Genomic DNA, 25,499 nt, shown 5'->3' on the forward strand with positions numbered 1-25,499 from the left:
AAAATCTTTAGACAGTATCTGAACAAAAAGAGATGACATGATAGTCACAGAAGCCCCTAATTATTTTGGAGATCTAGATTAGTTTTTAAATTGCATGCAGTGAAATCTGTTCTCCGTGGTGCACAGCTACTTTACGTCTGAGAAATGCAGAGTCATGTCACCATTCCCAGCAACAAGTCAAGGGACAGATTGGCCTCTGACATTCACCCCCTGCTGTAGTCAAATCTCTTCCCTGTCCCCATTCTTGGGGATCACTGACATGTTCTCCGTCTTTACAGTTGCCTTTCCCACGATGTCATGTAATATATAAATGGAATCATGCAGCTTGAACCTTGCTTTGTTCATGTAATGCATTAGACACTCATGTTTGTTGCTCAGTAGTATTCTATCATATGGATATGTCACCATTTGCTTGACCCTTCATTCACTGAAAGACTTTAGGCTGTTTCCTGTTTGTTTCAGGAACTGCTAGATTATGAGATACAATTCAGTAACAGTAGAGATTAGAGCTTCATTTACCAGCCTGGCCTGATGTCTACAGAGTATTCATTCTTTTCAAGGATGTAAAGGACATTTGCCCAAATAAATCATATTCCAGACCACACAGAGTGTATGGGGTTGGGGCTGCAGAAATAGTACATAGGGTGAGGTATCTGCTGTACACTGTTGACACAAGTTTAATTTCTGGCATCACATATGGTTTCCCAGTCCTGTCAGGAGTGATCCTGAGCATAGAACCAGGAGTAAGCCCTGAACACAGGTGGTGTGCCCCCACCAAATGCTGAAGTTTGAGCAGATTTTAAGAGAAATTAAATCAGAGTATAATCTATGCTTGGAGTTTAGCTAAATTGGAATCACTAACAAGAAAATACCTGAAAGTTCCCCAAGAATTATAAAATTCCCAGATAGTTGGAAATTGTTTAGAATTCTCTTCTAAACTATTCATGGATGAAAAGATAAGCCAAAACAGGAATTTAAAAATATCAGAAACCAAATCATAATAAAATCATTATTTTTTCAGATATAGTGAAACCAGTGCATAAAAGGAAAGTTCTAGCTTTATAAGAATTTAGTAAAGAAGGTTGAGAACAAATAAACTTTATTTCCAACTTAAGAAATGGGAAAAAAAGGAGCCGAAGAAGAGATAGTTCAAAGGGCTGGAGCACATGCTGTGCACATAAAGGCCTGGGGTTGATCCCCAGTAGCATATATTTCCCCCGCACCACACCAAAAAGGCTGGAGCGATAGCACAGCGGGTAGGGCGTTCGCCTTACACGTGGCCAACATGGCCAACCCGAGTTCGATTCCTCCGCCCCTCTCGGAGAGCCCAGCAAGCTACCGAGAGTATTCGATATGCCAGACACAGTAACAACAAAGTCTCCAATGGAGACGTTACTGGGCCCGCTCGAGCAAATCGACGATCAACGGGAGGGCCTTACCTTACCTTACACCAAAAATGATTCCTGAGCACCTTACCAGGGATGATCCTTGAGTGTCATGAAAAATGAAAGACAGTAACTCTCCTTCCAAAAGAACTCAAAGGAAAATAACTATCCCTCCATCACAAAACACAAAGCCAGTATCAACAAGAGAGAAGACATGATGGAGAAAATTTCACAGAGGTTATTTAGAAAAAATATAATAAAACTGAAAAAACATTAGCAAGAAATTAAAGGGAAACCACGAAGATCCTATCAGTATGAAAAATGGAACATAGCTACATATTTTGCAATTCTGAGGAATAATACAAGGACATTGGTACATCTGATCATTTAGACAAAATGGAAAAATTTTTAAAATGCAATTTTTGGCGACCAAAGAGATAACATAGCAGGTATAGGGTGCTTTTCTTGCATGCTGCCAATCTGAGTCTGGTCCCCAACCCCTCATGTGATCCCAGGAGTGGTCTGCCAGGAATGGTCTCTGAACAGTCAGGAGTAAGCCCTGAGTACCACCAGATATGGCCCACAGACCGAAAAAAAACCGCAATGTATATAAACTGACATAAAATTATAATCCTGTATCTATTAAAGATGTGGTACTTGGGGGGCCAGAGCGAGTTTGCCTTGCACGTGGCTGACCCGGGTTCGATCCCTCGCATCCCATATGTTTCCCTGAGCTCCGCCAGAAGTAATTCCTAAATGCAGAGCTAGGAGTAACCCTTGAGCAACGCTGGGTGTGACCCCCTTCCCCAAAACAATAGCCGTACTAAAGAAAATAAATCTGTAATTAAAAATCTTCCCATAGTGAAAATCAAAGAGCAGATGGTTATTAATATTCTCACTAAAAATTAAACTCAACTTTATTATGTGTGTACTATTGCCTATGGGCCAGAGTGACAACACAGCGGGTAGGGCGTTTGCCTTGCAATGCGGCTGACCTGGGTTTGATTCCTCCACCCCTCTCAGAGAGCCCGGCAAGCTACTGAGAGTATCTCGCCCGCACGGCAAAGCCTGGCAAGCTCCCTGTGACGTATTCAATATGCCAAACACAGTAACAACAAGTCTCAAAATGGAGACATTACTGGTGCCCGCTTGAGAAAATCAATGAACAACGGGACGACAGTGCTACCGTGTTACAGTGCTACTGTTGCCTATGTATACTATTCTGACAAAAACTGATAAATGCTCACTTATGCAAACAAATATAGGGAGAGGGGTGGGGTATAGATGGAACAAAATCAGCCATGCAGTTTCAATTGTTCGGCGATTGGCCTTTTTACATTTACATTTGGTTTTGAAAAATGTTTGAAATTTTCCATATTACAATATCTTTGTAAATTAAAAAAATCTATACCTTAATGCTCTGCAAAACCCTACACTGGACTTGCAGGGCCTGGTGTGAAAGCCACAATCGATAGCCAGGCTTTCCCTGACCTCGTTGTGAGGGCACCTCCCAGCATCTCTCCTGGCGGCCACACTCCTCTGCCCTCCTTCCCCACCCCTTGCTCGCCTCCTTCCACACTCTTCTGTTCTCCTTGCTACCATCACACTTCCCTCTGAATCTCTCTCAGTGCCTTTGTACTTGTGTTGCTTCGGCCTCAGTATTCACTCCAGATTATCAAGGCTTGCCTCGACCAGGTCCTTGCTCAGACAGCACCCTTCTAGCAAAGGCTACCCTGGCCAGCCCAGATCAATCAGCTAACTCCACTGGTGCCACTTCCTGTCCTCTCTCCCTGCCATGTTCTTCTCCAGCGCATCATTGGAGACATGAAGCATTTTCTTGTGTTTCTTTCTTCTCTCTCTCTTTTTTGCATCTTGAGTCACACCCGGCGATGCACATGGGGTTACTCCTGGCTCATACATTCAGGAGTTACTCCTTGCGGTGCTCGGGGGACCATATGGGATGCGGGGAATTGAACCCGGGTCGGCTGTGTGCAAGGAAAACGCCTTACCTGCTGTACCATCACTCCAGTCCACTTGTGTGTTTCTTTTCTGTCTGCCTCTCTCTAGAATGCAGACTTCAGCATCGGGAGGTGACACTGGTGTTAGGGTGCATGCAAGACTGTGCCAGACTCTTCTTTGATCTCCAGTCTCCTGAGCATTACAGGTTGTGGCCCAGGAGTCCGTATATACCTCCAGGGTGGTTGCAGTACTGCATCCTCAGGTCCAGCTGAACTACCAGTTAACTGAATGGTGCTGGGTAAAGTCCTCAGGTCTCCTGGCACTATTTGGGAGTCCTGCACCCCTCCAAAATAATGTAGATTTCAACTAGAAAGAGACACCTGCACATGTATCTCTGCACCCAGAATAGCACCTGGTATATAGTAGTTGCTCAATAAATACAACCTGAAGAGGGATTTGCCTGAGGGCATGGATCTGGAGTCCTGAGTTCTATTGCCACATGATATGACACCTCCAGCCGCATTGCCGCATGCTGTTCTGGTGCCCCCCCCCCCACCCCGCACTACAGTAAGGTGACCCCCAATCTTTCTGGCCACAATAATTGCATCCCTGGCTGAATAGCAAACCATTAGGCTTGAACTGCAGGCTGAGGGTTGCAGGGAGTTGCTTCTTCAGGTGTGGAGGCTCCTATAAAATTATGAACTGAGGGTGGGGCAATAGGATAGGGGCTTGGGGTGCATGTGTCTGACCCAGATTTGATCCCCAGCACCTCAGAGGGTCCAGAAAAATGACCTTGTATAGCCTCAGAGGTCCTATGTATCTCTGGTGGTCCCCTAGCGCTGCTGAGGTGACCCTGGAGCTTCTGGCCAGCAGGTCTTAGTAGCTTCCCTCTTGGGTCCTAGCCTGGAGCCCCACTAGCTTGGTTGGCGGGATATATCCGGGAGTGGCCCGTGGCCGCCCTGAGCACCCAAATGTACTGAATGAATGAACGAAGTCTTCAGCATTTTCCAGGGGTTTCAAAGGTCACCTCCCCATTCTTCCCTCAGACACCTCCAGTCTGCAGGTCCCCGGATTGCTGGAGTCTGGCCAGAGAATAGGGGTGTTCCTTCAAAGACGTGGGGGGCTGCTCTTGGGCACTAGAAGACTAGGAGCGGCTTTTGAGTGGTTTCGGGGTAACCGGACCCTGGAACCTGTCTAAGTGGTGCGGATCCTGCTTGGGGGGTATCGAGCTCTCCCAGGGTCTCCTCCTTTGCCCTGCGCATCAGGGTACTCATGTGCGCAGTGGGAAGCCCCTGCCCAGACTTAGAAGGGTGGTCGTGGGGCCCAGAGAGAAGCAGCGTTCGCCTACGAACGTACTTTCACTCCCAGATAACGCGGAAATTCCTGCAGCTCTCAGGAGTCCCGAAGGGTCTCCCACTGGGGGTGGCCCCATCACTTTGGGGGGCGGGGAGGGTGTTCATGGCCCTATCCTTGTGTTTTTTTCCTAAAACAGCCTGGCGCGCGCTCCGCGCTCTGCGTCCTCCTCGCGCTCCGTCTCCGCGGGCCCCTGGCTCAGCGCCGTCCTCTCGGCGCGCCCGGCCCGCGCGCCCAGCCCCGTGCCCCCGTCGGGGCGCGGCCCCGCACCCCCTCCCGCGAGCCCGCTCGGCACCCGGCGCTTCCCGGCGCCCCCGGCCCTCGCCCGCCCGCTCCCCGCGCTCTCGCGCCCGCCCGCCCGCTCCGCGCCCGCTCCACGCCCGCCCCGCGCTCGCTCCGCGCTCGCTCGCGCTCCCCGGCCCCGGCTGCGGAGGAGCCGCTCTGCCCGCAGCTGGCGCAGCGCGGGGGCGGCCGCGGGTGGGCGGGTGCCGCGGGCCCCGGCTCCGAGCATGAGCCGCCGCCGGCGCCGGCCGCGCGCTGCTCGGGGCCCGACTGCGGCGCGAGGGCCGCGCGGGAGCGACGCCGGCCCGGAGCGAGGTAGGAGCGGCCGCCGGCGCCCCGCGCCCCGGATCCTCCCGGCGAGGTGCGGGCCGTCCCCTTCGGGGGCGCGCGTGGGCAGGGCGGGGCGTGCGCCGGCCCGGGGTCCTGCCCGGCGCGGCCGTCGTGGGGCCGGGGCGGCCGAGGCGCGCGGAGTTGCCGAGAACTCCGCCCCGGGCTGCGGGGCGCCGGGACCCCCGGCCACCTCCCCGCGCCCCGTCTCCCGCCCCTGCGGGGTCCCCGCTGCGCGCGGGCGCGGCCTGGGCGTGGCGGGAGCGCACTGGGCCGGCGGGCGTGGGCACTGGCTCGTGGGATCGCTGGCCCGGGCCGGCGCGGGGGGTCGGGGGCTGGGGAACCCGAGGAGCTCGGGGCTGCGCAGTTGGAAGTTTCCATTTGCTCGTCCGCGTTCCGGGGCCCCGCGGGGGCTTCGCACGTCCTTGCTGGGGGCGGGGAGGAAGGAGTGCGTGAGCCCAGCGTTGGGGAGCGCGGGTCGGTGGGAGACGCCCGCACTGGCACCGTGGGCTAGGGTCATTTGAAGGACCGTGGTCTGTGCAGGTGAAGATGGGGTGTGTGTGTGTGTGTGTGTGTGTGTGTGTGTGTGTGTGTGTGTGTGTGTAGGGAACTGCTGCCTAAGCATCTCTTCACAGGACCGGGTCCTTATTTACTGGGAAGCCTGGGGGGCTGAGAGGTGGCGGCGGCCGCGCCCCCTCCTTCCTGCGAAAGCCCCTCGCTCCCCTTGGTTCATCCTCATCACCGCTGTCATGCTGCTCCCTCCCTGTGGGGCAAGATGGCACCTGGCCCAGCAGCACAGGACACGGAGTCAGGCTGGCTTGCAGTAGGGGGACCACCGGGGTGCTGGTCTGCATCCCCTTTAGGTTCTCACGTCTCCCCCTGGACAGTCTTGCCCTCCCGTTCTCGACTGTGACCAGGCCCTGCCCTGCCCTGAAGAAGCCTGGAGCAGAGCGGCAGCTCCTGCTGGGACCAGGGATCCCATAGAGGTGGGCAAACTGCAGGGACCTCCATCTCGGTTTCCCCAGATGGAGAGTGACAGCAAGGTTTCAGTGACTCCTGAGGGCCTTCCCCCAGGATGCTTCCCCTTGGAACTCCGACCCGAACGGGAGGAAGAGGTGCAGTGGACGTAGAGGCCCTGGGAGACCAGGGTCGCCTCAGCTTCCCAGCCTCTCTGTGCTCCTAGGGGCCTGGGTGAGAGTGACCAACAGCCATCTGCTGTGTGGGGGTAGCACAAGGACCTGAGAGGGGGCTGCATGCTAGGGAACCTCCCATGGATCCTGTCTGAGGGCCGCTGGGTGAAGCAGGGTGCCCTTGTTCATAGTTCTGGGTTTGGGGAGCACAAGCAGGTGTCCCCAGGTGTGCTCTGGGGCGGAAAGCCTGCCAGTGAGTTTGCTTCCTCCTGTGTGTGTCTGTGTAGGGCGGGATGGGGGGGCATCCTGGAACTGCCAACCCGATGGTTCCCTTCCACCTGGCAGCTTGTGGAAATGGAGCAGTTCACACTGCGCAGGGGTTTGGTGTAACTTAGCAACTGCAGGCGGGGAGGCTGCAGCAGGAGGAAGGGGCAGACCCCAGCAGGCCAGCAGCTGGGAGAGGGCATCCCTCACTGGGCCCTCAGTCAGGGGGAGGGGCCAGGGAAAGTCCCGCCCCCCCAGTGAATCTGCAGGCTGGGATTCAGGGGAGGGGCTGGGTGCCCTGCAAGGCTGAGGGTCGGCCAGCACACCTGTCTCCCCCACTTGTAGCATTATGGAGCAAACTGGGAAAGCGATGGCTGTGATTGGCCTCGGGTGTTTTCACTGCAGATTCCCATCTCAAGCAGAAGCCACGTTGGTCAGAGAGCTGGCTAGAGTGGTCCAGGCGGGGGTCCGGGCGGGGGTGGAGGTCGAAGCACAACCTACTGAGCCGGCTGGCTGAAGGCTGGGACTTTGGTGGGTGGCTTTAGCCCAGAAGACAGTCCTTTGGGCCCTGGTCCCTCAGGGCCAGCTGGAGGGGTCCAGGGTCTTGGTGGTCTTGCCCCGGTGTGGCCCTGGTGCGGGCTGGGCCCCCTGCGGCCCCTGCTGGGCTGCCTCCCTTCCTGCCCCCTCCCTTGCTTGAGGCCATCTGCTCCAGCCCCTCTGGCCGGGTACCGCTGCTGCCTGAGCTGTTTTTCTCCCTGAGCTTTCAAGATGCTGAGCTGAGATCTGCCTCCTGCGTCTCCCACCCACTCGGGCTGCCGCTGGCTTCTGCCTTTGCCCTCCATTGCCCACCTCCCTCCTGCGGGCGGCTGACTGTTTACTTAGCAACACGCTTGCAGGCAGAATCTGAGGCTGAGGCAGGGCGAGGCCTCACATCATCAAGTGCCATTGGCAGGGAAACTGCAGGGGTCTGCGGCCCTCCTGTCTGGCCCCCTCAACCTGAGGAGGTTTGGGAGGGGTGCATCAGCCCCCTTTTCAGAGCACAGAGCCCTGGGATAGGGGTGGCCAAGAAGGCACCTGAGATGCCTCTGGCTTGGCTATCCACGCCCAGTGTCCCTATGCTGGGGGAGGGAGGTCAGCAGTCTAACCACCTGGAGGAGGGTGAGGGGTCTGCAGACATCACGGGCAGGGGCATGGGAAACCTAAAGCATGTCCTGGCTTCCTGGGGCAGAGGAGTGGGGCTCCCTGGGCGGGGGAGAGGCTTGGCGGAGGTGGCGAAGGGGCACCCTTGGGCTCCACTGCACGCTGCTGTAGCTGCCCTCTCTGAGGGTCCAAAGTCAGGTGGGCCCAGGGCTTCACTCCCCTCTCCAGAAAAGCTTTCCCGAAGGGCGCAAGAGTGTGGTTCTGGGCAACACCCCAGGATCCGTCCTGGGAAGTGCCTGGCACCTCAGTTGACAGGCTGGCACCGGGGGTTCCTCCAGAGAGCAGAGCCTGTCCCCCAGACCCCCGAGGGGCTGGGGGCCGGGGAGAGCAGAGGCCGAGACTTTCAGAGAGGGACACGGGACACGCAGGTCAGCTGTGGCACTGAGAGCTGGCCATGGGGGGAGGGGGGGGCCTGGGCACTCCCGTCGCACTTCCTCATGGCCAGGGGTCCTGAGGGGTCCCTGCCCCTGGCCTCGGAGGTGAGGTGGCCATGCTGCTTTCCCAGAAGCACAGCGTGCCCCTCTCCTGCCCGTGGCTTCCCCTCCGGCTATTTTGCGCCCTCCCTCCCTCCTTCCCTCCCTCCCTCCCCTGCTGCTGGCTTTGAAGCCCTGTTCTCAGCTTGCTCACCCCACTTCCTCACTTCCCACTCATCCAGCCCCCTCCAATCTGGCACCCCCTCCACTGCAGGGAGACGGTCTGCAGAGACCAGCTCCAGCCCCACAGGGGCTCCTGCCCTGTTTCGGGGGGGCGGGCCCCACCCAGGCCATGTCCTGTCACCTTGCTGTCCTGGCCACCCGGTGTCCCCATCCCTCCTGACTGGCACCTCCACCCTCTGCCCCCCTCAGTCATGGCTTCTGTTCCCTCCTGCAGAGTGTCAGTGCAGCCTGTCCTCTACGCTGTCGCTGTTCCAGTCAAGTTTGGGATGCCCGATACCGCCCTAGTGCCCTGCAGCCCTGGTGCCCTGCAGACAGCCCACCAGCATCACTGGCCACCCTGGGCTGCCCATGAGCGGAGGCTCTTTGGCGGCTCCCTTATGCCTCTGCCACAGCCTTACTTGTTGTCTGGCCCCACCCCCCCATCTCTCCCACCCCTTCCCCTGTTTGTTCCCACCCTTCCCTGGGTGTGTCTCTGGGCACGGATGCCCTGGCTCTCTCGCACCCTGCCCTGAGTACTGGTCTGTTTGGGAGGGAGCCCAGCCAAGGCCTCGTCTACGGGCCCAACCAGACCCCCCACTCCAACATGGCAGCCGTATGCGTGGACCAGGCAGGTCTGGGAGCCATGTACGTGATAGGGCAGAGAGGGAGGAGGGAGGAGAGCGGAGTCACAGGCCAAGGGGCTGCAGTCCCGGGACGGCCTGGTTGGAGAGGAGCGGCGGGGTGGGGTGGGAGGCCAGGCCTGGCCTGCTGTCACCACTTCCGCTTCTCCAAGTGTCACCCTCAGACTCTACCTTGAAGAGAGAGTTCTCCCTGGATCCCGTTGCCATGGCAACACTGTTAACAAAGAGTAGCTTCCGTGGAGGAGGCTGGCTCGCCAGAGCTGAGGGGGCTGGGCGAGGGGTGCTGCGGCTTATTAAATGAGACCTGCTTCCCCTGCCCCCACAGCCGGGTAGTACCAACCCCTCCCTCCTCCTCCTCTTTCCTGTCCCCTGGCTTCTGGTGCCCAGCCCCACCTCCGATGTCTGTCAGGGAGCCTCTAGTCCTCTGGGGGAGGCCTCATCCTGGCTTTGGGAGAGACGCCTTGCAGCGCCCCTCTGGCCCCCAGAGTGGGGGTGAGGCAGGGAATCCAGATTGAGGTGCGGCTGGGATGTGCCCACCCAGCTCTAGCATCCTGAGATAGTTCCCAGAGGAAGAGCCAGAACTTGTCACTGTTGAGACCGAGTAGTGGGGCTCTGACCTTTCCCTGGGACCTCCCGGAGGCCCTTCCCCAGGGAAGTCTGAGCCAGCTCTGGGTGCCCCCCAGGAAGGATCTTGAGGAAGTGAGGTGCTGGCAAGACCCTAAGCCCCTGCCAGCCTAGCCTGGGGGCCCTGGCCACTGGGGCCCAGGCTCTGCCTTCAGAGTTGGGGGTGCGGGCAGGAGGGTAGGAGTGGGGGTGAGTGTGGAGCTGATGGGGTTCGAATTGGAGACACCCCCATGCGAGGAGTGCAGCGTGTTTCTCAGGAAATTCAGAAGCCTTCCTGAGCTCATGGCTCAGCACCCAGCAGCTGCTCTAAACCGAGCAGACTGCGGGTGGGCACAGGTGGCCCTGTGGAGGACCTCCCCATGCCCCTTCAGAGACAAGGCCCTTCTCTCAGCCCCACACAGGACAGGACTCCCCAGACCCTGCGCCCTGCCACCCTCTAGCTGAGTTGTTGGATTCACCCCACCCAGGTTGAGAAACCTGTGAGCACCAGCTCATGTGGGCACCTGGACCCTTCCTGGGAGGCCCTCCCTGCTGGGCCAGCAAAGAACCTTAAAACCCTCAAGAGGGGGCCGGGGAACAGGACTGGCCAGGGTCCAAAACAATCCCAGTGACTTCCAAGAGGGAACACAGCTGGAGCTGGGCATGCCCCTCCTGGTGGAGCGCCCCTAGAGCTCGCTGACCTGCAGGGAGGAGGCAGCAGATGCCAGTCAGAAGGTGGGTGAGAATTTCCTGCCAGTGGCCAGAGACTCATCCCAGGGAATCTCACTGAAACACTGACTCAGACCAGACCTTCTGCCTGCAGCGCAGCTATGAGAAACACGAATAAAAAAAACAGACTCCAAAACAAGTTTGAAACTTGAAAATGGAAAGCCTAGTGAGTAGGTCAACAAAGAAAGCACAATGGCTATGGGTCATTAATGGGATTAAATGACAACATGACTGAGGGATCCTGGTGGGTTGGGGCCAGAGGACCTTGTCTGGAGAGGCCACGTTCTGGGGCTGCGGCCTCCTTGCCTCTGCCTGGGACCAGGGGCCCGGACACAGGTGCCGGGGAGCAGGCGGCCAGTAGCCAGGTGGGAACTGCCCTGTTGTCTGGCTCACACACCACCGGCCAGCAGGCCTTGGTCTCGTCTTCCTCAGTGCCACCTCATATCTACATCTTTACGCAGCTCACGGCCGGGCCGCAGTCGCGCCGAGGGCTGCTCTGGGCCTGGAGGGCCTCTCAGTTATGCAGAGACGGATGGAGCGACCATCCTGGTTGTCAGCTCTGGCTGGACTGCAGAGGCTGGACTGACCAGAGAAGACCAGAATGAGAGTGGCCCTGCCTCAGGTTCATAAGGCCAAGGGGGTGAGCACCCTCAGCCTGAAGACCAACTGGGCCCCTGACTCATGGTCTGCAGCAGGAGACCCACACTGTCTTCCTGGCTTCATAGTTCGACTCAGGGCCAGCCTGGAGAGACAGCCAGGAATGGAGAGACAGGCCCAGTCGGCAGTTGGTGCAGGTCAGCATGGTGTGGCTGACACACAGACGGGCTGTGGCTGGACTGGTGCAAGCACCTGGTCCAGGAGCCCGGCCCACACCTGCTGGGCCTCTGGGTGTCGTGACATCTGTGCCCCTCAGCCAGTCCCTAGCCAGCTGGACTCCTCCCAACCTTCTGCCACTCCTCTCTGCTCCCCTGGCTTTTCCCATCACATCCTCGGAGCTTTTCTTCCTTGATGCTCCACAGGGAGCTCCTTCCTCCCAGGAACAGCTCCCTCCCTCGCTGCCAGGTGCCCTGGGTCCGTGGGAATAAAGCTGAGCCACCACACCCCATTCGATTAGAGGAGGCTCTGCACAGCATCCCGTCCCCCGAAGTGCTGCAGGCTGCGTCCAGAAGCCTCTCTGGGAACTGGTTCTCTAGCCCAGCAGAATTTATTCTCAAGCTACAGAATTAAAGCCCTGTGTGGGGGTCCAGCGCTGTGGCAAAGCAGAGAGCTAAGAGGCCTCAGCCAGTGGGGCCTGGGGAGCAGCCTTGGCAGAGGCCGCCCCAGGCCCGGGCATCAGCGTGGACACCCACCACTCTAACCTGGGGCCTGGCATTCGCGCAGCCTGACGGGTGAGGAATGTGCGGGGCTGGCCAGGACCCAGGCACTTGTCACAGGGCTGGGGAGGCCCCTCGTCATTTCCTTCATCTGTAGCCTCAGCCTTGCAGTCTATGGAAGGTTCCAGCACATGATATCTTCAGGGCACCTGCTGAGGACAGAGGCTGATTCACTGGGAGTTACAGGAAGGGTTGCTCCTCTGCACCCCAGGGGAGGCTGCAGCGTGAGGTTTGGGGTACAGGCCCACCTAACCCCTGCCCCGACTGCCCCTCCGTGACTCCTAAGGGGATGGACACCAGCCTGAGCCCTCCCGCGGGGGCACTCGCGTCCCTCAGCACTGCTCTCCTCTGGGGACCTGCCCTGATACCTGGGGTGGCCCCAGCCACACCCCCAGGAAGTGCCCTCGGGTTCAGACCCCACATGCGCTGAGGTGCTGGACACCAGGCGGGCACTGAAGGACGAGCATAGGATAGGTCTGAGAGCGCGGCGATGAAGCCCCGACCTCACCCCCAGGACGGTGTCTTGACCACCACAGGAGCACCCCTGAATCCTGCCTCAGGACTATGCACCCCCACTCCCATCGACTCAGACGGTGCTGAGGCCATTCAATGAGGGGCATCTCTATGTCCCCATTCCTCAGTGGTGGTTTTATTCAGGGTCCCTAACCGTGTCTCAGGGCCCCAGGGGGCGGATGGGCCCCTCCAGACCACCCTATGAATGTCCGCTGCCTCCTCACCCACCAGCAGCTCTCAGCACCCCTGTGAACTGTGGTTTCCTCCTGGGGCTGTGAATGTTCTCCCAGAGAGGGACTACTGGGGCCCCTTGGCAGCTCTGTCCCTGTATGGTGCCCTCTGCCCTCATGCCTCTGTGTGGGAACTGGGGTGCGCTGTGCACCTGGGCCTGAGTGCTGCACCCCCTCCTCAGGCTAGCAGGGACCCCCAGGACAAGAGGGTTCAGGATGCTCGCTGCACTCAGGCCTTTCATTACAGTGACAAGGCCTTTCATAAGCATCTTCAGTGACGGAAGCTGGGGCTGGCGCAGGGAAATGACTGTGTGTGTGTATGTGTGTGTGTGTGAGTGCGTATGTACTGTCTGTGTATTGTGTGTACAGTGTATATACAGTATGTGTGTGCGGTGTGTGTATACAGTGTGTATGTATACAACCTGTGTGTGTACGGTGGGTGAGCTTACAATATGTGTGTACTGTGTGTATACAGTATGTGTGCGTAGTATGTGAGTGCAGGGTGTGTGTGTGTTGCAGCCCCATCTCGGGGGGCAGAGAGCAGCCTTGCTCTGTTGAACACTTGTATGTTTTCCCCCTGAACGGCAAGGCAGCACCATTCTGCTCCACTCTGTGGCCGCATGCACAGACACCGTTTTGCAAATACATGTGAGCCCGTTTGTAGGCAGATACACAGGGGCAGGCTCATAAGGCGGAGTGGAGGAGCCTTTGTGCCTTTCATAGATTTTGCCAAACCGCTCTGCAGCCATGCTCGTTCACACTCCACGGCTGATGCATGCGAGCACCTGTTTCTCAGCACCCCCTGGTCCTTTCCAATCTGGCAGGAGAGAAGAGGTGACTCCTTGCAATTTTAGTAAAATTCTTCCCCCACCCCTAGTTTTATGTCACACCGGGAAGTACTCAGGGGTTACTCCTGGCTTTGTGCTCAGGGATTCCTTAGTGGGGTACCATATAGGGGGCCGGGGATCAAACCCTGGTTGAACCCTGCATGCAAGGCAGGCACCTTACCCACTGTACTTTCCCTCTGGGCCCAGTTAGTATTTTTTTTTATTGTGAACAAGATATTTTTATAACCCACCTCTATTCTCTTTCCTGTAAGTGGGTATTTGTTTTATGAACCATCTTTCTGTTGGTTGACAGTATTTTTCATCGATTCATAGGAGCTTTGTATATTAAGGAAAGTGATGCTTTGGAGTATGAGTTGAAAATTCTTTCCCCAGTTTATGGTATTTTTCACTTTGCTGGTTAGGACATTTGCCACTCTTTTTCCTTTTTTCAGTTTTTATTAAGGTTCTTTGATTTACAATACTGTTATTGGTTTCCCGTGCACATAATTCCAACACCACATCCATCACAGTGTAACCACCCCCTCCCCCAAGGACACCAATTGTCCTCTCAACCTCTCCCCATACCTTGCTGTGTGACTTTAGATCCCACATATGAGAGAGATCATTTTTTGTTTATCTCTTTCTTTCTTTTTTGTTTTTGGGCCACACCTGGTGATGCTCAGGGTTTACTCCTGGCTCTGCAGTCAGGAATTGCTACTGGTGGTGCTTGAGGGACCATATGGGATGTCGGGGATCGAACTTGGGCTGGCTGCATGCAAGACAAACGCCCTCCCCGCTGTTCTGTAGCTCTGGCCCTGCCTCCTTTCTCACTGACTTCATCCAGCATGATATCCTTGAGTTCATTCATGTGGTTGCGGCCATAATCATGTCAAAAATGGTTTGGGGATTTTGTAATTATTTTAGGTTTATATCCCATGAAATTACTGTTCCTATAGAGAAAAATGTCTGCCGATCAGTATCTTTTTTTGGTTTCAAACCAACAGAAAAGCCTTTTCTGCTCAAAAACTGTCAGGCAGCAGCTTGTGTCTCGTAGGCTTGGGGTTCCAAATGTGAGTGCTCACTCCATCTATTGGGACACTGACCTAATGCTTTTCTTCTTCATCGTCTTTTTTTTTGTTCGGGGCATCTTACTCTGTGCTTAGGATTCGGAGAACCATTTGCTGTTTTGAGAATCAAATCAGATGTTGGCCTCATGCAAGGCAAGTGCCTTAATTTCTGTAGTCTTTCCAACCCCTCCCATTTAATTCTTTTTCCCCCCCAGATGGCTATTTTTTTAGTTTTTAAATTTTTTGGTTTTTGGGTCTCCCTCTGCAGTGCTCAGGGTTTACTCCTGCTTCTCCTCTTATTACATAATTCTTTTCTTCACAGATTTGTACTATCAGTACATATACTGTGTACATATACATTTATCAGTACAGTACACATAAATTTATTATATACTAAGTTGCTCCATGTGTTGGACTATTTCTATACTTTCTTTGCTCTGACTTCCTTTCCATACTTAGCTGCTTTTGATTCTAAATTCATGTGTGGAGACCATAATTTATCTGTTTGTTTGGTTTTGGGGTTATACCTAGTGGTGCTGAGGTCTTACTTCTTGTTCTGTACTCAAGAATCACTCCTGGAGAGGCTCAGGGGGCCATATGTGCTGGTGTCAAATCTGGGTTAGCTGCATACAAAGCACCCTACTCACTGATCTATCTTTGTGGCCCTCAATATTTTAAATTAAAGTTTTATTGTAAAATTTTCCCAAAGCACTGGGAGGTGAAGAGAAGAGACCCACGAACTCCCATGCGCCCTCTCCCAGGCTCAGCAGTCGACTTAACCGTCTCACTCTCTTACTGGTGTTTCTTTCTCCTTCCTTCCTTTCTTCTCTTACTTTTCCCTTGGGCTGAGGGAATTAAATAAAATCCCTGACCTAAGTAGTCTTCTCTCCTACACTCTGGGTGTGGATGTCTAAAGCAAACAAGGTCATTTCCACACAAAATCACAGGGTCGTTATCACACTTAGAGTCAAAAGTAATTCCTAGCTATATCTAGCTCAGAGCACATACACGGTTTTGCTTAATTGTCCTGAAAAATGTCTTTTTTTTTTTTTTTTGCCACTGGTTTGTAAAGCTGGTGAGCAGAGAAACTGAGTGTGGTCTTGGTTGTTATTTTTCTCCAGCCTCTTTAATCAGAGCTGTTTCCCCCAACAACCCCCCAACCTTTATCAAAAGTGCCTCCAGCCTGTTGGGTCCCTGGCATCCCATATGGTTCTCCAAGAACCGCCAGGCAAATGCTTCTTGGCGCTGTCTAGGAGTATCTGAGATCTGTCTGTCTGCCTTGCACTGTCCGTTAGTCAGCATCTTCCCTGCTGGCGTTTCCTTTAAACTGGAATCAAGCTCAAACAGCTTCCCTGCTCTCAGGCTCGCATTACTTCCTGGGTCTCCTTGTTCTTGTCACTGGGGCGTGGGAGTGATTGAGGGCCCCCTCATTGTTGATGAGCCCTCTTCCTGGTCTTTGTCCACCCTGATGCTTCCCCATGCGGTGGCACCGGGCCATGGCACAGCACCTGTGAAGGGTCCCTTCTCCTGCCTCAGTTTCCCTTCATCATGATGTGCTCTTTTCAACCAGGGCTTTTGGTCACCCCAAACATTTATTGCACAAAGTCGGATAAGTGCCCTGTTCATTCTTACCTGGCCCCCTGGCCCCCCGCCACGTGGGTCTCGCTGAGCTTTGCTGCGTGTGCTGGTCCCGAGACCCACCAGGTGCCTTCTGCCTGTTCTCCCTGTGAGCTCATGCTGCTGTTCCTTCACCTGCTGTCGTGGAGCAGGGCACCTGCTGGCCTTTGTGAGGTTAGTGCCATGGCTGTTTCCTGGTATGAGGCAGCCCCTGGGGGAGGGGGTGATGCATTCCTATCAGTCCTGACAGGTTTGGGGAGTTACAGAAAGAGTCCATGCACCCCTCGGATGCCAGATCCTGTAGTGGCCCTGCCTGCACATGGGGGGTGGGGGCTGGTGGGGAGCATGCTTGGGGCAGGGCCTGCTTGGGACCTGGGGAAAAGAGCGTCGGGCTCTTGTCTGTGCTGTCATCAGGAAGGAGGGTGGGAGGGGAAGCTGAAGGCGCCCATGAGCTCAGGGTGCAAACCAAGGGGTACCTTTGCACGGCTGAGAACATTAGGGGACACCAAACTGGGGCACCCCGAGTTCCCAGCAGTAGGACCTGGACCCAAAGTGCTGTAGGGGTGGGGTGGAGAGGTGAGACTCCCCTGGGGCCAGACTGGGGGACACAGTGAAGGGCCTGCGGACCTGCACATGGGGGGACGTGGGATGGGCAAGGCCACGGGAGCTAGTCCAGGCCCCAGCTCCTACTTCCACTGCAGGAGGTTGGGAGGGGCATTGGGGGTGGGCCTACAGGGCGCTAGGTGGGCTCTCCTAGGTCCTTGCTGCTCCAGGCTATCCCAAGCCCAGTCCCTGCTGACTTTGGGGAATAGGGCTCTGCTGGGATCCTGCTTTGCCTGCTTTTGGGGTCTGATGGGGCCGCAAGTGGGTGCACTGTGGGCAGGGTGGGCCTCTGGCTTTATTGGCAGGAAGAAGCCTTAGCTGTGGCGGCCCACTCGCTTCCTCCGAGCCCCTCCTGCCGGGCACATATGCCTTGCTCGGCCTCAGTGTTTGGCTCCCGGGGGTGGGGTTGGTGATGAAGGATGAGGGTCCGGGTAGGCTGGTCCCTCCACACGGGCTGGAGCTCCTGTCCGGTTCTGCTTGGAACCCCTGGTCAGTGTCTGTTGGATGAATGAATAGGGAGGGGCTCCCTCCCCCCGAGGCTCCTGCCCAGGGCACAGCGGTAGGGTGTTTGCCTTGCGCGCAGCCAGCCCGGCCAAGCCGGGTTCGATTCCTCTGCCCCTCTCGGAGAGCCCAGCAAGCTACTGAGAGTATCTCCCCCACACGGCACAGCCTGGCAAGCCACCCGTGACGTATTCGATATGCCAAACACAGTAGCAAGAAGCCTCAAAGTGGAGATGTTACTGGGCCCACTTGAGCAAATCGATGAACAACGGGAGGGCAGTGTTTATATTGTATTGGGGAGACCCAAGAGGTGTGTCCAGGGATAGCAGCTCTCTCAAGTGGGGGTCTAGGGGAGTCCCCTGTGGCAAAGCATTGAGGAGAGTGGTGAGTGGTGGACAAGGATGGACAGTGATGGACAGCGGCAGGAGCACCCTTGGGGAGGAAAGACATGGGTTCCTTGCAGCTTCCTGGACTCTGTCCAAGCCCAGGTGGCAGTGCTGGACCAGAGGGAAAATGAGGACCCCTCCTCCAGGCTGGCAGTCCCTCCACCTGAACCTTCAATGCTCAGCTCTGCCCAGCCCAGCAGAGCTCTGTCTGAGCTCTGTCCATCCTGCCGCCGCCAGTGGGCCCGCTTGGGCACAGTTGGACAGGCAGGATGCCCCAGCAGCTGCCTCCTCGGAATCATCTCCTTCTGCTCAGGTTTCACACGGGGGCCTCTGAGTGTCCCGGCACCAGCATCCTCCGCCTCCCTCTGGGCCCAGGTTAGAAGTGGAGCTTCTCAGGCCTCCCCTGCCCTCTGATGCTGAAGGTGGGCCGCAGTGGGCAGTTGATGAAGGCTTCCAGGGGATTCATTCAGGTCTGTGGAGTTTGAGAACCACTTCTCGGGGGTAAGCAGTCAGTCCCAGGGAGCTCAGGCTGGGCCAAGAGGAAGATCCTTCCTCTGAGTTCCGGAACCTTCCCAGAGGACAACCTCCTGTTTTGATCTCGCTAAGCACTGCTGGGTGCCAAACCCACACACGGCACTGAGTCCAAGCATCAACTGGAGGCGGGACCTGGGGGTTCATCTCGCTGAGGACCTGGGCCTGGGCTGGGCCTGGCCCCAGAGGCGCAGCAGCAGGGTAGAGCAACTCAGAGTCTTCCTTCCAGGGGCGGGAGGTGCGGGCAGGTGCACTCCACTGATTCTCAGCTTCAGTGACAGGGTCCCGGGGTACAAACTCAGACTGGCCCGACAGCACTCATGAGTGGCCTTCAGGGGCTCTGACCTGAGACTTCACCAAAAGGCCTCAGTGGGCACTTCAGTAACTGGCCCAGGGCTAGGCCTTAGGGGCACTCAGCTCCCAGGCCTCCCTGGCTGCCCCATCCGGCCCAACTCAGCTCCCAGGATCCTCGGTTGTTGCTGTGCTTGGAACACTGAGCAGTGATGAGTCAAACCCCCAGCACTTGCCCATCTTGGAAACCTGGAAGCTGACTCTTGAGGACCCCCGCCCCCCACGCCTACACTTCATTTAAACACCGTGGTTTACACAGTTGCTCGTGATGATCTGTTCCAGGTCTTCGGTATCCCACCACCACCCACACACTCACCTTCCCTCCACCCGTGTCTGTTTTTCTACCCCCCCCCAGCAGGCCCACAATAATTAATTTTAATTGCTCGTTACCAATAAATGGCAAACAGAACGATCACAAATTGTCTCCTCAGAAGGAAATGAGTGTGCATTGTCGTTACTCACCATGGGGGCATTAAGTCCTTGCAGGAGGGATTTCTGCGACTACGTTGTTACAGGCTCCTTGCGCCCCCTCTCTTGGCACCCCTCCCCACTCCCCTACTGGAGAGACTCAGCAGAGACCTTCACATGGCTGTGGTTGAGGATGCCAACTCGGGACGAGCAGAAAGGGAGTCACGTGACTCTCTCCCTTCTCCCAGAGCCCTGGAAACAGGGAGGACTCTCGTGCTCGAGGGCAGTGTCACGGGCACAGAGAGGCAGAGGAACCCAGGGAGAGTCACACAGCACTCGAAGGACGAAGCCAAGATCCCCAGGCAAAATGCCAGGTCCAATCCCCAGGAGCCTGGCTCATGCCCCTGTACAGAGCAGCTACTCGGCTTGGCGGCCCTTGCCTTCCCGTCCCTGCTGTCCAGAGCTGGGGGCCCGGGTGAGCATCCCTTGGGCTGTCCTGCAGGGGATCACAAGGGGGGTGGGAACCCACTTTGCCCCCGCAGGCCTTGCACAGCCCCCTGGGGGTCACTGGTGCCTCCTGGGCAGAAGAGGTGCCCGGCGGGGGGGTCCCTGCACAGCCACGCTGCCTCTGGCCCCTCTCTGGCTCCACCACCCACACGGACTCCACCCCAGGAACCCTCTCGGTGTGGGGGACACGGCCTGCCAGGTCGGTCAGGGCTGGTGTGGGGTCTGACCGTGGGACCCGTGTGGGGCTCCTCTCGCAGAGCAGAATCTGACAGGGGTGGGGGTGGAGACCAGACCCCCACCCCGTGTCTGGCCGAGCCCCCACCACGCGAGCCCACAGGGGAGCCGGTGAGGTGAGGGGCTACGCACAGGGTCTGTGCGCCTCCTGATTCTCATGCTGGAGGGTCAGCGGGAATCCACGCGTGACGCGCTGATGCCACCCCCCAGCCGACTCCCTCCCAGAGCAGGAGCACAGCGGCCAGAGCAGGGAGCGAGTAGGACCGCAGACCTACAGCTGCCCCGAGCATGGCCTCCTGGGAGTGGCCACAGCCTGCTGGCACCAGCCGCAGGGGCCCGGCCGTGGGAATCTGGGCTCTGATGGGGAGCTTTGACCCTCATTAGTGTCCTTAGACAGACCAGGTCCCATTCCCGGCCTCAATTTTGACACCTGAAAAGTGGGTCAGTGGCATAATTTGGGCGACATGCAGGGCAGAGCTGTGATGGGTCCCTCCTGATGCCGTCAGCGCAGGGCTGCAGGACTGGGTCCCACCCATAGGACAGAACAGATGAGGGCAATGTGCAGCCCCCTTCTTGCACATTAGTTATTTATTTCTGGGGGTTGGATGGGGCTGATGGGAAGGTGCTTGGCCACACCGGCAGGACCAGACGTGGTGCCAGGGAAGAACTGGGGTCAACTGCACACCATGCGCTATCTCTGGTGCTACAGACCAGACCAGTTTTGGCCTTTGGACGCAGGTGCGGCCCTGACACTGGGTGAGGCTGGGGCGGGGCTGGAGGGGACACCACGGTCACTCCTGTGTGTGTCAGGGTGTGTGTGTGTGGGGAGGGGCGTCGCATGGCTCTGAAGCTACAGTCCCCAGGAAGAGGCTGGTAGTGGGGGGCTGGCCCTTGGCAGCGGACAGCCCCAGGACCCGCGAGGGTGGGAGAGGGTCAGAATCAGCCCAGGGGAGTGGGTGGGTAGGGAGGGTGTGAATTGAGGTGTGGGGGACAGTGACCACACGGTGACCGATGGTTCCTGCCTCTTGGCCGCTTCCTATGGAACATTTCCACCTCTGCTGTCTGCTGGGCAGTGGATGGGCGGTGGCCGTGGGGACTTCCCTGAGGAGCTGGAAACCCCAACACCTCCCATCCCACCCCCTCCCCCAGCCCGCTCCTCAGTGCTGGGAATATCGTGGCCTTGGCCCAGGAGGAAAGTCCCTAGTTTCCCCGAGGGCTCTGGTGCCAGAGTGGGGTCCGAGGGACATCGTGCGCTCCTGGGAAGGGCGCCAGGCTGTGCAGGGCAGAAAGACCAGTCACAGCAGGAGGCCGAGTGGGGCAGGCCGGGACCCCAAGTGGCTGCCCCCTGGAGGCTGCCTGCCTGCTGGGGCTCCTCTGTTTGCCAATGAGCTGGGGGCTCTGAGAGGACACCCCCCCTTCAATCAGCTCACAATGACTGCGGCTCCAGGCTTGCTTCTGCGCTTGGTCCCCTCTCGGCTAACGCGGCTCCACCTGGGCACCCCCAGGGTGAGCATGAGCAGGACTGCCAGCTTCCAGTCCCCAGTGTCCCTGGGGTCGCTGCGGTGTGACCTGGTGGGAGACCCTCTGCTCTGAGCCCCCCATGTAGACACGTGGGCTAGGCGGGCTGCACAGAAAGGGCGCCTGGGGTCAGGCCAGTGGCACCCGCCACAGAGAGAGTGTGGAGGACCAGGCCGGTGAGGGGGCTGCGGCTGAAGCTACAGCTCCCAGGAAAAGAGGCTGCTAGCGGGGGCTGCCCTGGGCTGCGGACAGTCCCCACGCCCCCATTCTGCCCGCCCTGGTTGGATCCCTGGCTTTTCCCCAGGTGCTGGCCTGGGAACTCCTGAGGGGGACCCCTGTGTCCCCCTTCTGCCCTCCCTCCAACTCCCTGACTGTTTGCTCCGGCTTAACTCCTGTCCTGGGGGCACAGTGCCAGCTGTTGCTGGGGGCAGGCGGGTAGCCAGGTCCCCCCGCCGCCACCGTGTATGCCTGGTGCTATGTGGGAGCTGCACTTTTGTGTCACAGAGCCCGAGTGGGTGCTCTGTGAGTCAGGATTTTTCCAGAGACGGGCACAGACCCAGTGTTCCTGCTCTGCTGTGACCATTGCCTCATGGCAGGTGACTTGGTCTCAGTGTCAGCTTGGCTGCTTGGTGTCCTGTGGTGGGGAGCCCCGTCCACCCCCTCTGGGTCACCCTGCACGGCCCCACTCTGCCCTCTGCCCATGTGGGGGTGGGTGCGGGAGGAGATTCTGGGAGCTGGCATCTGTCCCCCATCATTGGCGGCACTTCCTAGAGAGGAAACGGAGGTGCAGGGGTCAAGGTTAGAGCCGGTGATGGTGGGGCCTTCTGCGACTCCCCCAGCTCCCCAGTTCCCCACGCCTGACCCCAGACTCAGAAGACACTTTCTTTCGAGTCCACTTGAGGGCGAGAATGCCAGTGGTTAGACACATGCCCAGCAAGCCCTGCGTTCAGTCCCTAGCACAGCCGGACTGGCCTCGGTAGGCCCTGAGCCCCAAATGGTCAGGTTTCACCAGAGCCCCGCTGAGGTTAGCCCCCGTGGATCAAGATCAGCTGGAGACACGATTGTGGAAGCAGCTTAGGGCCACTTCCCCTGAATAGGGACCCGTGGAAGCCTCAGGGGCACCCGCTGGGCCAAGGAGTCCCCCTCGGGCTCGGAACATGGTATCCTGTCCCCATCATCCCCACCTTCCCAAGCCGGGCCTCTGTCCCTGGGGTTCAACAGTGCACTTCAACTTCCCGGCACCCACAGGGACTTGTTAAGGGCGTTCTAGGTCCCCTGGAAGCGAGGTGCTCACAGCAGGGTCTGGATGGGAGGTCTGGCCAGGGGGAGCCCACAGAGGGCAGCCCCTGTAACCTGCTCTCAGCTCCCTCTGAGCCATGCTGTAGGGTGGCGGGGTGCAGGCTTGGCCCAGCCCCCTGCTCCGAGCCCCCTTTTCAAACAAGAGGCAACCCAGAAGCCAGAAGCGTGTGGCAGCTTCTCAGGCTCTCTTCAGCCAAGACAGTGCAGAGCAGATCGAAGGAGGGAGTCAGGAGCGCCCGGAACCGTGGGGACAGTGGGGACAGTGGGCTTTCATGCTGGGGAGAAGCAGAGGAACTCTGAATCCATAGGGTTGTGGTGGCAGTACACTCCTGGGGAAGGACAGCCCCCCAGCAGCGTGGTGGGGTGATCCTGGGGAGTCTGGCCCTTGTCCCCAGCCCCCCCTTGAAGCAGTGGGAAGGCTTTGAAGTCAGTAAGGGCTGGAGCAGCGCAGGGTCTGGGTGTGTAGAATGCTGGAGCGGGGGTGGGGGTGGGGAGTGGAGGGCCCTGAAAGGTGCCCACTGAGAGTCAGTGCCATCTCCAGGGGTTTGGGGTGACCGTGAATGCAATTGGATGGACAGATAGACAAGTGGGGACCACAGAGCATTCAGGGGAGGGACAGCTGGAGCATCGGCCACTTAGGCAGACACAGCTGCTTGGTCTAGGGTGCGGGGTGCTCGGCCCAAACCCCAGGCCTGTGCGGCGGAGTCACCCCAGCTGCTGCCTCTCCCTCCCTGTGGCACCTGCTGCTTCTCTGGATGTCTTTCGCTGCCTTTGAGAGCGTCTCTGTGCTTGGCTCCGTTCCTCCCCTGACTGTTCGGCCTTCTGCTTTCATTCTCTCCTTTGCCTCCTATGTGGCCTGGATTTGGGGCCATCTGCCCTTTTAAGGACAGGAGGGCTGGCTGACGCTCGGCTTGGGTGTGCTGGGTCAGATGGTCCCGCTGCAGTGGGGCTCCCCTTCGTGGAATTCCCAGATGGAAAGGGATCTGGAGGCGGCACACCCTGCTGGCAGGCCAGTCAGCCCATTTCCACACCACCTCTCCCAGGGCCAGAATTACTCTGGATTACTCTCCAGGGCTCACCAGCCTACTCAGGACAGAGGTGTGCCCTGGCCTGGCTGCAGGGTGCCGGTGGGTTGGGGGAGCATTTGTATCTGTGGCTCTTCCCCCTGAGCTGGGGCTTCCTGCTCCGTTCCCTCTGCGGCTGCCTCCTGCCCTAGCCGGCTGCTTCCTTGCCAGAAACTCGCTGCCGCTGGTCCCTTTTTCCGAGGAATTCTTCCCCGATGAAGTGCTCTCACAGATCCAGATGTTCTGTCTCCTCTCGCGCCAGCAGTGGAGTCCTTGGTCTTTCTCCTCAAAATCCCTGGCTCAACAACGAGCAAATCCTGTGTCTCTGTCTTTAGCAAAGTCTAGAATTGGCCAGTTCCTTGCTCAGTGCCCATTCCAGGCTGGCCCCTGCTAGTAAGAGGGTACATTTTTTGGGGGGAGATCACACCTAGGTGTACCCGAGTACAGATAATTACAAGATAATCATTAGTAATTTTATCTTTAAAATCTTAGGGGAAGGGCTGGAGCGATAGTCCAGTGGACAGGGCACTTGTCTTGCCTCGGGTTTGATCCCGGGTACCCCATATAGTCCCCTGAACTCTGTCAGAAGTGATCCCCGAGCTCAGAGTCAGGAGTAAGCCCTGAGCATCACCAGGTGTGGCTTCAAAACAAACAAACAAAAGCAAACAAAAAATCTTAGGGGATCACCAGATTGTTTCCCAAAGGGACTGTCCAAGTTTACATTGTCACCAGACTGTACAAGTGTCAGCTCTACAGCAGCTTCAGTGACAGGTTATTATTTGTCTTTTGTTTTGTGTTGTTTTTGACTTACTCCTGGCTCTGTGCTCAGGGATCACTCCTGGTGGGGGTCAGGGGATTCAGGGAATCGAACTGCATGCAAAGGCAAGTGCCCTACCTGCTTTGGCCCCTTTTTGTTTCCTTAATTCTAACCTTCCCAGTCTCTGCGAAGCATATCATGTTGCGGATTTGCTTCTCATTTCCCTAATAACTGATGAACCAAGCAGCTTTCTGTGTGGCCGTCATTTATGAATCTTCTTTAGAAAAAAGTCTATCCAGATTATCTGTCGATTTTAAGTTGGTGTATTTGTCTTTTGTTATCGAATAGTAAGAATTCTTTATATATTCTTTTGTTGTTGGTAGTTCTTTGGATCACACCCATCGATGCTCAGGCGTTCCTCCTTACTCTGCCTCAGGAATCACTCCTGGCAGTCCTCAGGGAACTGAGTGGTGTGCCGGAATCAACCCTGGGCTGGTTGCATGCAAGGCAAGCACCCTGCGCACTGTACTGTCACTCTGGCTCCTCTTTACATATTCTTGACACTAGGCACTCATCATCTATATGAATGACAACCACTTCCTGTGCTGAAGGTTATTTTTTCAATATCTTTATAATGTCCTCTGAAGCATACATGTTTAAAATTCCAATTCATCTTTCTTTCTCCTGTTTATTTTTTGATTGCTTGGGCTTTTGATGTTCTAACCGGGAAACTACTTGCCTATTCCAAGGTCACCATGTTTCGCACTTATCTTTTTCTTTTGAGACTGTTATTGTTTTAAAACTTAATATCTATTAGAGTTCATTTTATTTGCTTTTGGCTTGGGGGCTACAGCCATCTGTGATCAGGGCTTATTCCTGGCTCAGCGCTCAGGGATTACTCATGGTAGGGCTTGGGGGAATCATATGCAGTGCTGAGGATGGAATCCAGGTCAGCCATGTGCAAGGCAAGTGACCTACCCATTGTACTATCTCTCTGGTCCCTGGAGTTCACTTTTATGCACAGTTAGACAGGGTCTCCACTTCATTCTTTTGCATGTGGCTCTCCAGCTGTCCTAGTACCATTTGTGGAAAAGACTATCCATCCCCCTTTGAATGATCTCATTAACTTTGTTGAAAAGTAACTGTTTATAGAAGTTTATCTCTGGACTCCCAATTCTCTTCCATGGGACTCAGTCTTAAGTATC

General features: G+C 56.8%; 1 protein-coding gene across 1 annotated transcript in view; it reads left to right on the forward strand.

The window, feature by feature from the left end:
* Positions 1-5,137: 5,137 nt before the first annotated feature.
* The window catches only part of RASGEF1A (RasGEF domain family member 1A), a 62,293-nt gene continuing 41,931 nt past the window's right edge, over positions 5,138-25,499 (forward strand). The window contains exon 1 of the mRNA XM_056120647.1: positions 5,138-5,294. The gene's annotated coding sequence lies outside the window, so the exon portion shown is untranslated. The remainder of the gene's footprint in view (positions 5,295-25,499) is intronic.

Source organism: Sorex fumeus, unplaced genomic scaffold, assembly GCF_029834395.1.
Source record: "Sorex fumeus unplaced genomic scaffold, SorFum_2.1 ptg000043l, whole genome shotgun sequence".
Taxonomy (NCBI): domain Eukaryota; kingdom Metazoa; phylum Chordata; class Mammalia; order Eulipotyphla; family Soricidae; genus Sorex; species Sorex fumeus.